Genomic DNA, 13,889 nt, shown 5'->3' on the forward strand with positions numbered 1-13,889 from the left:
TCAGAGGAGGTGGGGGAGGCGGAAGCTCGATTTGTTGAGGAGCAGGAGAGACGACCTCTACCTCAAGGATTAGTTGCTCCTGAGTCGGGGAGGAGAGCTCGGCATCTCTACTGATTCATGATGAGGGGTCTGAGCATCAGCAATGGTGGCCCCCTTCATCGCCCTTACTTTTCTGGAGACCTCCCTCTTTCACTTGTGGCTCTCCTTGGAAGCATCGCCGCCCACCATACCTGCACAAAGAAGAAGTCTGTGAGTTCACTAAGATTTAGATACTAGAGATATGGGTAGTACCAGGGCCGAGGTCAGAGAGCTGAAGCTTGTATTCTTCATAAGTGATCAACCGCATCATCCAATACTTCAGTTCGGCCATCACCGCGTCTAAGCAAGAGAATTTCTGGGTGGATGCCTGAGACTTTAACTCTTTTACCACGGCGTCTTCGTCTTTATTTAAGGTGATCTTCTTTGGGATCGGAGTGACTAGGTGTTGCCAACTCCGTGGGATACCCTCAAAGCCATTCCGAATCTTGCTCCTCAAAATAAAGAAACGGTTCTTCCAATTCTTCAACGAAGAAGGGAGATCGATAAAGAGGGAGCAGTTAGGCTTAGCCTGAAAGAACCATAACTCATCATCCTTCCTTCGGGCAAGCCTATGTAGTTCGGCAATGGCTTTAGCTGTGGGTTCCAGTCCCTTAGCTTGGCAGAGGCCCCGGAAAGCTATTAGAGTCCGCCAGGAGTTCGGATACACTTGAGCTACCGAGGCATGGTGGAATTTTAGGACGGCCTTATAAAATTCGTCCAAAGGAAAACAGAGCCCGGCCTTCAGTTGCTCTTTATACACCATGATGAGATCACTCTCATTAAAGAAGTGATCAGCTTGATGATCGCCGTGGCATTTGATTAGTTCAAAGGAGTCGATCCATAGATTGTACTGCTGACTTATAGATTGAAGATCGGTTTCCCTCAGGACCGAAGGCAATTCATCCAATGGCAAGTTTTCTCTTCTGGAAGATGACCCTCACCTCGGTCTGGCAGCTGGACCAGTAACTGGAACGAGGGCCGTGCTGGTTTGACCACCTGATCTAATTACGTCGCCCTCTTCTGAGGTCCACGAAACATGGACAGAAGGTGGCCTCGCAGCTCTCTGACCCTCGACGCCGCTCATTTTCAAGAAAACAAAAGAAGTTTAACTAAGAAAAGAATCAAAATCCTTATTGGAATGTGATCGGTGTCGGAAATACTTGAAGAAACGAGAGAATGTTGAGATTGCTAGTAAAGTGCTAAAAGTGACATATGGGAGCAGCTGATTTACCCTCCCCCTATTTATACCCGTCTGAGCATTTAATGCTCATAAAGTCCCAAGCGACGCATCGATTAGAGGAATCGGCTCGCTTTCCTGACACGTCACGGGAAGGTTTTAGAAACATAATAATAAAATCGAACAAATGAGAACGGTTAGCTAGGGTTATCGGATTGAGCAAACTTTCAAAGCCACAGATCGGTTAATGACGATTTAGTTAGAGATCAGATTGGATATGCACATCAGAGATCGGAAAATAACTAATGCAATAATTAAATAATAACCTTCAAATAAAATTTCATTTCATTTTCAAAAGGTCGGATTATATCATTTGGGCGATCTCAAGAGATCGGACTACATCATTAAGGGAATCTTTAAAGATCAAATTACATCATTTGTGTGATCTCTAAGGATTAATACAATATCTTACCCAGTAAGGGCCTATGTCAAAGCCTAGTCTTATGGCTGAATCAAAAGATGTGTTTGATCAGAAAGCCAGCCACAAGTATCGGATAGATCTACAACTCAGATAGGGTGATTATGACTCTCATGATGGTGAGCGGAGTCATCGTCGATTTCATCGACCAGAACCGAGCTGCAGTCGAGACACCCGATATGGTGAGGAGCCAAATGAACTTCAAGAGGCAGTCACCGACATTAAGATTGAAATTAGCAATCTTCTTGCCCGAGATCGGTTCACCGATTTTATCAGTGGACCGATTCGAGATCGACACAATCGTCACTTTTGATCTTGATCGGTAAATTAGTCCGGTTCCCTCGCTGTCATTAGATGTTGTCCTCATGGTTCTCCGATCGCTGGTGTCATAAATTTTCAGGCGATGGGCGAAGAAAATAGACGGAAAAAGATCAAAAGCAATCACCATAGTCAGAAATATTGCTGGAAAAACTAGAATTGGAGAAATGGAGAAACTAAAGGAGGAAAAGTGAAGTGTGAAGGGGATTTCTCGTTGGTGTATATATATAGGGCTTGAGCATTTATTGCATGCAAAAACTGAAGCGGATGCATCGGTAACAGAAGAATTAATTGCGTTGACCAAGGCAAATAGATAAGGAAGAAAGATCTAGAATAAGAGAGATCGGGGAATGAAAAGGGACCTGATACTAGAGGGATCGGAAAAAGAAAAGGTCATAATAGGGAGATCGGAAGAAATAGAGATCGAAAAGCACGGAGGGATTAAAATAACTTCCAATCTACTCTCTTCATAATCAGAGCCGAGTTAGTTAAAGCATTACAGGCGGATCAAATCTTCACCACACGCCTCAGTTGCAGAAATGCCTACCTAGTTGACAGACACCAAAACAGTTATGGCAGTTTTGTACACCTTGATCTCCACCGTTGATCATACTTATAAGGACAAACCCGGAGCCCTTGGATTAAAAAGTAAACGACAGGATCGGCGCTTTTCATTCCAAGCCCTCGGATCCATCTTGTAAGGCAAGCCCCTGAGTCATTGGATTAAGAGAAGAAAGGACGGATGTTCTGAATGAAATCTCAACCCTTTATTTTGATTCTCTTTAATTCTCAGACGTCGGATTGTGTCCTTTTGAATCTAAACCCTCCATCTCCTATGATGAGATCCTGACCCTTCATAAGAAGCACCCGTTCCCTATAAATACCTACATGTAATATTGTAGAAGGGACGGACGAAAAAAGGTGGTGGTAATTATAGTAGAAAGGCTCTGAAATTTAATTCAGTCTTGCTACTTTGCCATTCTGAGCTTTCAAGAAACTTTAGAAACCAGTTTTCTTGAGTATCTTCATCGAAGGAGTTCTGAACCCTGAAATCTCCATTTTCAGTGCCTGTTTATTGCTTTGAAAGGCCATTTTCTTTACTCAATCTCATTCCCACTTCCCCGATATCAGTATATTACTCCCCTCATCCAACTTCATTCTGACCTAGTTCCTGCTACATTGAGTAAGTTTCAGTCTTTTGGCCATCGGTTTCCACCTCCATAAGGTTTGTGGATACAAGAGTCAGCTCCACATCCTCAACCTCCCATAGGTAAGTGTCTAGACTGTCATTTTGCCGAATGCTCGTGTTTCATTTTATCTGTTTTTATTCTTGAAATTTCTATTATATTCAGTCGCATTAAAAATCCCAATGTAGATTATTCAGGCCGATAGTTATTTCCTGAGTCTACTTCTTTTATTTATTCGTAGACTTTATTTATTTCTTCTTAGTTTTCATTTCCTTCGAAAATAGGTGTCCTGGTTGTGAGCAACTCGTAGGTAACTTAAAAGATATTGGTAGAAGTATCTTAACGTGAAAGTTTTTCGAACAAATAAAAATAATAAAAGGTCGAATAGTAGGTCAGAGGAATAAGTTATAAGGTCAGGCTATGAAACGAGCCCAGGAGATGACATATGTCACGACCCAAAATTCTGAATCGTGACCGGCGCATAATTTAAGTATTCTTAAATCATGCAAGCCTTATCAGAGTATCTTGAACGAATATATAGTCAATTACTAATCCTAAAAATAGACAAAATCCAAATAAATAAAATGCTGAATAAACATCATAAATATCCCATAGGTAAATCATGAGTCTCTACTGATTTCAAATAAAAACTTAAACTGCTCAATAAACTAAATTAATTATTAGCAGAAAACATGAATTCGGGCATACCATGAGAACAAATCAAAGTTGTCCCTCTCCGTAAAATGGATGAATATTTGGATCAAGTTCTCTTGATGCAAAACAGATATGAGAAAGCGTGGTTTGAGCTAGATGCTCGATGAATGATAATTATAGCACACAGCGGAATAAGAGCAGGATTAATTTCACAATAAATTTCTATTCAATAAAATCATGCTCATGCTGTCAAAATCATTAATAAAATAATTTCGTAAAACATATATATAAAATTAATTCATTCAATAAAATTTTTTTTATGGTACAGTACACCAGGGTGATGATACCCCACATCACCAAAGGCCAGATGGTAAGCGCTACGGATATCGATACATTCCTCCTCCTTCACGAGATATCAATGCATATGATACTAATGCAAACCATAAAGCGCAATGATGCATGACTCGACAATGCAACCTAATACGTGATAGTCCACGGCGGGGCGGATAACGAAAGCAGAATCTGGCACGGTACCAATTCAAAATAGAAAATCAATTTGTACAAATCAATCAAAATCAATAAAAAATTTGGATAGCAAATAATAACTGATAGTGCAATTCCAATAGTGTATTTCAATAGTTTCAGAGAGTCAATAAAACCAAATCAATCTCAAATCAATCTCAAATCAATTCAATAAAATCAAATCAATCTCAAATCAATTCAGTAAAATCAAATCAATCTCAAATCAATTCAGTAATACATCAATAAATTTATAGTAAAATATCAATAAATATAAATAAATTAAAGCCTGCTCCTAATCCTAATGGGTCTAATGCAGAGATAGTTGACAAAATCAATTATTTAATCAAAATCGAAATAAAATTCAATAATAAAATAAAACTGTAGAAAATCACATATAAAATAATTGTTAAAATATTAATTTAAAATTTCAGTTAATAACAAACTTAATGCTAAGAAATTTTAAAAGGGACTAAAACGGTGCCATGTACTATAATTACCACTCACCTGGAACCTCCAAGACAATAGTTATTTCAATAGAAGAGAGACAATTTCAACTGACTGATTAAATATTCAAATCTCCTACACACCCAAAATATTAAAGAAAAATATCAAATAATAATAAAATATAATAACTTTTATATATATATATATATGTTGGGTGGGACGAATTCGGCGATGGACGAACAGGGGACGATGGTGGATGAACAGGGGATGAAAGTTTATATATATATATATATATATATATATATATATATATATATATATATATATATATATATAAAATAAATAATTATTGTCCAATAGCAATTATGATCAACCAATTCAATACTAATGATCAAAGAAAAAAAGATAAATTTCTAGGGTAGTTGTAACAAATTAATGAAAGAAAATAAAATCAAATTCACCCATTAGTGAATAAAGAATGAGAATTTTTATCTTGAAAACAGAATCGAATGTGATGAATAGATTAGTAAAAATTTAGGGATTCTCTGTTGAGAGTATTTGATAGAAAAAGGAGGTGACAAATAGGTTTTGAAAGCAAAGTTTAGCAGAAGAAATGATTAGGGTATATATATATTTCAAGAGTTCTATTAGGTGTAGAATGGGATAAGAGTTATTATTGAACTGGGTTGTTCAGATTGCAGATATATATTTAATTTCAAAAATAATATATTTATATATCTAAAAATAAATAAGCAGACCATCTAATAAAATATATATATTTTTTATAAATATATTAAATTATTGTTAGCTAATTAAAATAAAATAATAATAAATAATAATTGTATATGGGTTTTCACATACTTCCCCTCTTAAAAAAAATTCGGTCCCCGAATTTGAATAGACAAAGTTCTAACCTGAAGAATCAAATAAGTGAGGATATTTGGCTCGCATTTCAGATTCTGCCTCCCATGTGGCCTCACTACTTGAGTGATTATGCCGCAACACTTTGATCAAAGCCACTTCCTTAGATCGGAGTTTCCTAATTTGTCGATCTAAAATCTTTACTGGTTACTCCTCATATGACATATCATCCCTAAATTGCATGGTTTGAGGTTGTAAAACATGAGATGGATCTGGTACATACTTCCTAAGCATAGAAATATGGAAAACTGGATGTACATGTGCAAAACCAGGTGGAAGAGCTAAACGGTAAGCAACTGCTCCAATTCTCTCCAAAATTTCAAATAGACCAATAAAACTAGGGCTAAGCTTCCTTTCTTCCCAAACCTCATGATTCCTTTCATAGGAAACTCTAAAATACATGATCACCAATCATAAATTCTACATCTTTACGCTTAGGATCAGCATAACTTCTCTGTCGACTTTGAGCAGTCAAAAGTCGATCACGAATTAGTCGAACCTTCTCTGAAGTTAATTGTATCAACTCTGGTCTAGTAAGCCTTCTTTCTCCAACTTCATCCCAACAAACCGGTGACCTACACTTTCGACCATATAATGCCTCATATGGAGCCATCTCTATACTTGCCTGATAACTGTTATTATAAGCAAACTCCACTAAAGGCAAATGATGATCCCAACAGCCACCAAAATCCATAACACATGCACGAAGCATATCCTCTAATGTCTGTATGGTCCTTTCTGACTGTCCATCCGTCTGAGGGTGAAAAGCAGTACTAAAGTCTACTCGTGTTCCTAAAGCTTCTTGGAATTTCTTCCAAAATCGACAAGTAAACTGAGTACCACGATCGGAGACAATGGAAACTGGAACTCCATGAAGACTAACAATCTTGTTTATATACAACTGTGCGAGTTTAGCAAAGTCATATGTAGTCTTTACAGGAAGGAAATGAGCAGATTTTGTCAATCTGTCCACTATCACCCAGATTGCATTGTAACCACCTCGTGTACTAGGTAAACCCACAACAAAGTCCATGGCAATATGCTCCCACTTCCACTCAGGGATAGGCAACGGCTGAAGTAACCCAGATGGTCTCTGATGTTCTGCCTTAACCTGCTGACAAGTCAAACATTTAGCAACAAAGTCTGCAACATCCCTCTTCATGCCACCCCACCAATAATGCTCCCTTAAATCACGGTACATCTTAGTTGAACCTGGGTGTATTGTGTAAGCAGAATGGTGTGCCTCCTCCATGATTTCTCTTCTCAACTCATCAACATTGGGGACACAAAGTCTAGTGCCATAACGAAGAACTCCATCATCATTCAACATGAATCCTTGAGCTTGGCCTTGATGAATATTATCTATAATCTCACACAGCTGAGAATCCCTCTTTTGAGCAGCCTTAATTCGATCAATCAAGATAGGCCTAACTCGAAAATGTGCTAAGAGTGATCCAGCTATGATTTCAAACTCTACTCCCTGATCTAGTAACTCATGTAATTCACCAATCAAAGGCCTCATCTTGGTAGATATATGGGCTAAACTACCAGAAGACTTCCTGCTTAGAGCATCAGCCACTACATTAGCTTTTCCAGGGTGATACTGTATGTTGCAATCATAATCCTTCAGCAATTCTACCCATCTTCTTTGCCTAAGATTAAGATCACGTTGGTCAAAGATGTATTTGAGACTTTTGTGGTCAGTGAAGATTTCACAAGTCTCACCATACAGATAGTGCCTCCAGATTTTCAAAGCAAAAATTACTGCAGCCATTTTCAAATCATGAGTTGGATAATTCTGCTCGTGCCTTTTCAACTGACGAGAAGCATATGCAATAACCCGTCCATGCTGCATCAAAATACATCCTAAACCAATCCTAGAAGCATCACAATATACTACATAACCCCCTGATCCAGATGGAAGGGTTAACACTGGTGCTGTAGTTAAACGAGTCTTAAGCTCCTGAAAACTTTTTTCACAAGCCTCAGACCACTGAAATTTTACATTCTTCTGTGTCAACTTAGTTAAAGGTGCTGCAATACGAGAGAAGTCTTGAACAAACCGTCTATAATACCCTGCTAAACCCAAGAAACTACGAATCTCTGACACAGTTGTGGGTCTAGGCCAATAAAGCACTGCCTCAACTTTCTTCTTATCAACGCACACCCCATCCTTAGATACTGTATGGCCTAGGAAGGCCACACTATCTAACCAAAACTCACATTTTGAGAACTTGGCATATAGTTTGTGTTCTCGTAAGATCTGAAGGACAATTCTCAAATGCTGCTCATGCTCCTCCTTACTCTTTGAGTACACTAGAATGTCATCGATGAACACTATAACAAATTGATCTAAGAAAGGCTTGAAAACTCTATTCATGAGATCCATAAAAGAGGCCGGAGCATTGGTAAGACCAAAAGACATTACAAGAGATTCATAGTGTCCATACCTAGTCCTAAAGGCCGTCTTGAGTATGTCTTCTTTCTTGACCCTCAATTGATGATACCCAGATCGAAGATCAATCTTGGAAAAATATTTTGCACCTTGAAGTTGGTCAAACAGGTAATCTATGCGTGAAAGAGGATACTTATTACGCACAGTTACCTTATTCAATTGCCTATAATCAATGCACATTCTCAAAAACCCATCCTTCTTCCGTACAAATAACATAGGAGCACCCCATGGAGAAACACTAGGGTGAATAAACTCGTTATCTAGTAGGTTCTGTAGCTGCTCCTTCAACTCCTTAAGTTCTGTGGGTGCCATACGATAAGGTGGCATAGATATGGGCTCAGTTCCAGGAACTAAGTCTATACCAAACTCTACCTCTCGCTCCGGGGGTAAACCTGATAAATCTTCTGGAAACACATCAGGAAACTCCTTAACCACTGTAACATTCTCCAAACCTGCACCTTCTACCTGAACATCTCTAACATAAGCTAGATACCCTTTACACCTCTTTCGCAATAATCATCTAGCACTCACTACAGAGATAAGATTACTAGAGGCTATACTGCGATCTCTCTGAAATTGAAATTCTGCCTCCCCATGAATTTAAAGAGTACAACTTTATTATGATAATCCAATGAAACGTGATAAGTGGCTAACCAATCCATGCCTAAAATCACATCAAACTCAAACATATCCAAAGAAACAAGATTTGCAACTAATTCCCTATCTCCAATGTGAACTATACATCCCCTATATACCATATTAGTGTTTATTGCGTTCCTCATAGGTGTTGATACAGATGAAGGATACTCTAACAAAGTAGGTGGTGTACTAAATATCATGGAGAAACAAAAGAATGGAGAAACAAAAGAATGGTTGTGCCCCAATCTTAGCCATAGGCATTTGTTTAGATGTCTGATTAATAGTTTGAGGTGGTACCTCCCTTGTTAGATCAAGGTTTGCACCATTAATACCCTTGGCCCTAGCTCTCCTCTTAAATTTTAACAGACTCAGGCACCTATTCATTTTAATAAACAAGTATTAAATATGAAAATGTGACCCAAATTAAGACAGGTGAAATAGTATGAAGGACGCAGATATCTAAAGCAATGATAAACTGAAGAGACGTTAAGGATCCTATGCTCCGCAAGTTTACTAGACCTCAACCGAGCTCTGATACCAACTTTGTCACGACCCAAAATTCTGATCAGGATCGCATAATTTAAGTATTCTTAAATCATGCAAGCCTTATCAGAGTATCTTGAACGAATATATAGTCAATTACTAATCCTAAAAATAGACAAAATCCAAATAAATAAGATGCTGAATAAACATCATAAATATCCCATAGGTAAAGCTGCGAGTCTCTGATTTCAAATAAAAACTTAAAGCTCAATAAACTAAATTAATTATTAGCCCGAGAAAACATGAATTCGGGCATACCATGAGAACAAATCAAAGTTGTCCCTCTCCGAAAATGGGTGAATATTTGGATCACCGCAGAGTTCTCTTGATGCAAAAGCAGATAATGCACAGAAAACGTGGTTTGAGCTAGATGCTCGATGAATGATAATTATAGCACACAACGGAATAGGCAATGGGCGGCTTGATTAATTTCACAATAAATTTCTATTCAATAAAATCATGCTCATCTTTGTCAAAATCATTAATAAAATAATTTCATAAAACATATATATAAAATAAATTCATTCAATAAAATTTTTTTATGGTACAGTGCACCAGGGTGATGATACCCCACATCACCAAAGGCTAGATGGTAAGCGCGCTACCAGATATCAGATACATTCCTCCTCCTTCACAGATATCAATGCATATGATACTAATGCAAACCATAAAGCGCAATGATGCATGACTCGACAATGCAACCTAATACCGTGATAGTCCACGGCGGGGCGGATAACGTAAGCAGAATCGCACGGTACCAATTCAAAATAGAAAATCAATTTGTACAAATCAATCAAAATCAATAAAAAATTTCAGATAGCAAATAATAACTGATAGTGCAATTCCAATAGTGTATTTCAATAGTTTCAGAGAGTCAATAAAACCAAATCAATCTCAAATCAATCTCAAATCAATTCAATAAAATCAAATCAATCTCAAATCAATTCAGTAAAATCAAATCAATCTCAAATCAATTCAGTAATACATCAATAAATTTATAGTCAAATATCAATCAATATAAATACATTAAAGGCCTGTTCCCGGAATCCTAATGGGTCTAATGCAGAGATAGTTGACAAAATCAATTATTTAATCAAAATCGAAATAAAATTCAATAATAAAATAAAACTGTAGAAAATCACATATAAAATAATTGTTAAAATATTAATTTAAAATTTCAGTTAATAACAAACTTAATGCTAAGAAATTTTAAAAGGGACTAAAACGGTGCCGTGTACTATAATTACCACTCACCTGGAACCTCCAAGATAATAGTTATTTCAATAGAAGAGAGACAATTTCAACTGACTGATTAAATATTCAAATCTCCTACACACCCAAAATATTAAAGAAAAATATCAAATAATAATAAAATATAATAACTTTTATATATATATATATATATGTTGGGTGGGACGAATTCGGCGATGGACGAACAGGGGACGATGGTGGATGAACAGGGGATGAAAGTTTATATATATATATATATATATATATATATATATATATATATATATATATATATATATATATATATATAAAATAAATAATTATTGTCCAATAGCAATTATGATCAACCAATTCAATACTAATGATCAAAGAAAAAAAGATAAATTTCTAGGGTAGTTGTAACAAATTAATGAAAGAAAATAAAATCAAATTCACCCATTAGTGAATAAAGAATGAGAATTTTTATCTTGAAAACAGAATCGAATGTGATGAATAGATTAGTAAAAATTTAGGGATTCTCTGTTGAGAGTATTTGATAGAAAAAGGAGGTGACAAATAGGTTTTGAAAGCAAAGTTTAGCAGAAGAAATGATTAGGGTATATATATATTTCAAGAGTTCTATTAGGTGTAGAATGGGATAAGAGTTATTATTGAACTGGGTTGTTCAGATTGCAGATATATATTTAATTTCAAAAATAATATATTTATATATCTAAAAATAAATAAGCAGACCATCTAATAAAATATATATATTTTTTATAAATATATTAAATTATTGTTAGCTAATTAAAATAAAATAATAATAAATAATAATTGTATATGGGTTTTCACAACATAATAGAGCGAGAATCGAGAAGAGATCGGGTCCTGGACTAGTAAACAAAGGAGATCGGATATCTCCAGCCAAAGAGTTCTGACAAGGCCATCGCATAGGAGATCATCGAAAAGTTCGGTCTTGTATTCACCCTCTAGTTATAAGGCATCAGTGGGTTAAGAGAAGCTTTGTGCGGGTTTCTGACGCCTTCAGGCGCTAAAATCCTTAGTTCAAGGTCCTTACGATATGCGATCATAACAAACACTCTAAGAGATCGGGGGAGGAGAGTTCTTACCTGATTCTCATTTAAATAAAACATGGAGATCGGAGGAGAGTTCTTATCCGAGATCCTCCACTTAAAAAAAAAAATTTTAAGAGATCGGGGGAAAGTTCTTACCTGATTCTCATTTAAATAAAACACGGAGATCGGAGGAGAGTTCTTATCCGAGATCCTCCACTAAAAAAATAAAAAACCTTAAACCAAATATTTTAAGAGATTGGGGGAGAGTTCTTACCTGATTCTCATTCAAAATTTGATAATGTATGCGGAGTTCAGATGAGAGTTCTTATCTGAAATTTCCCGCTTAAAACTCTTAATAAAACATATTTAGAGATCGGGAGAAGCTTCTCACCCGAGTTTTCTTAACAAAAACCCAAATTAAAATAACACAATACACAAAATAACTCTACACGACACCTATTCACTACAGGGTCATCTCATGAACTTGTGTTCTTAGGGGCAATCCAAAATAAGTGAAATATCAAATATCCTTTATTTCGTATAAAGGATTAACATCATCACTATCCCAACCCTCTAATTATCTTTTTAACTTATGAAGAGTATAACATTAAATCTGTTTACTCTCGTTGAGGGACGAGGTGGGGTGCCTAACACCTTTCCCACCCGTATACGGACCCCGAACCTTGAATATCTGTTTTCGAAGTGGTTATTTTTTTTATTTACCTTCACAAATGGTTTTCTTTAATTTCCCTGAAAATTAAAATTGCGACTCCTCACTTTTTTCACTTCAGTGAGTGTTCGTCCAGGCAACCACAAATTACCTTACGACAATTTATTAAATAAGAAAGGGAAGGTTGGGTGACAGGAATAGAGGCAGGCTGGGGTGTTTGGCAACTCATATTTGGTGTAGTCTCCCTACTCATCCTTGAGGCTATATGTCGTTCATAAGTTCTAGGTCTATGGTAGACATTATATGGGCTGAGAAAAGGGATAAGAGATTCTGATACTTGAGCTCCTTCTGGAAGAGTAGATATCTCTACCAGTTTATCAATTCTAGAAGAGAGTGTCCTTCGACGAGGGAAAGATGGCAAAAAAAAATTCAAAAGGGTAACTATCTGCACAAAAAAAAATAAAATTATAAGATGAAAACACTAGATGTCACCATTAGATTTATTAAAAAAAGGATTGTGAGTATAAAAAATAACATTTTGGTATTTTAAAAAAATGTTTTTTATTTATCCATCTCATTGTTTAATTTTCAATTTATTTACAATAAATTATAAAAAGTTCAAACAAATCACAAATTATTGCACTCCATTTTGGGATTTTCTTTTTTAAGTTTCGGTTTTTATAGAAATTAAGTGGATTAAACATATTTATTATGAAAAAAATAGTGTCCAACAAATTTTTGCCTAAATCTACCATATACAGAGGATTTAAAATTCATTAGGAGGTCTTTCAAATTATCAACATATATAAATTATATATAAGTAACTGTACGTATATAATAGAGTGTCTAAATAATCAATTTTTTTAAAAAAAAAGAGAGCCTAGCATAATTCATTGGGAGTTTAAAAAAAAAAAGTTAATTTGTGTCCAAAATAATTAATTAAAAAAAAAGTATAAATTAGATGTGCAACTATTAAAAAGTTTTTGTTTTTTGAAGTCCTTATTATTTAGTAAAGAACTAGCCTTCAAAATAAAAAGTTCTATGATAAAAGGTTAATATAATAAAAGAAAAGTATAAAATATTTTAAAAAATAAATCAAAAGAAAGGAGAACGATAGGAGGAAAAAAAAGAAAGGAATGGGGAGAGGGGGGTTTTGTTTTGTCTGAGGTGGGAGGAGAGTGAATGAGGTGTAGGGCTGAGCAGAATTCGGTTCAAACCGAAAAACTGAATCGAACAGAGTCAATTCGGTTCAATCGGTTCGGTTTTAAAATTTAATCGGTTGGTTTTAATTTATAAAAATTTGGTTATTTCGGTTCGGTTTTGAAGAGAAAAAAATCGATTAAACCGAACCGAACCGAATAGTGATTCATATAGTCAAATCGAACCGAATTGATTTTTAAATTAATTTATTTTTATGAAAAAATTATGAATTATATTTAATTTTTTATATATTAATTGTTTAATTTTATTGATTAATGGTTATTAGGTTCAAATTAAAGTTAAAATTAGACCAAATAA

This window comes from Hevea brasiliensis, chromosome 18 (genome assembly GCF_030052815.1).
Source record: "Hevea brasiliensis isolate MT/VB/25A 57/8 chromosome 18, ASM3005281v1, whole genome shotgun sequence".
NCBI lineage: Eukaryota > Viridiplantae > Streptophyta > Magnoliopsida > Malpighiales > Euphorbiaceae > Hevea > Hevea brasiliensis.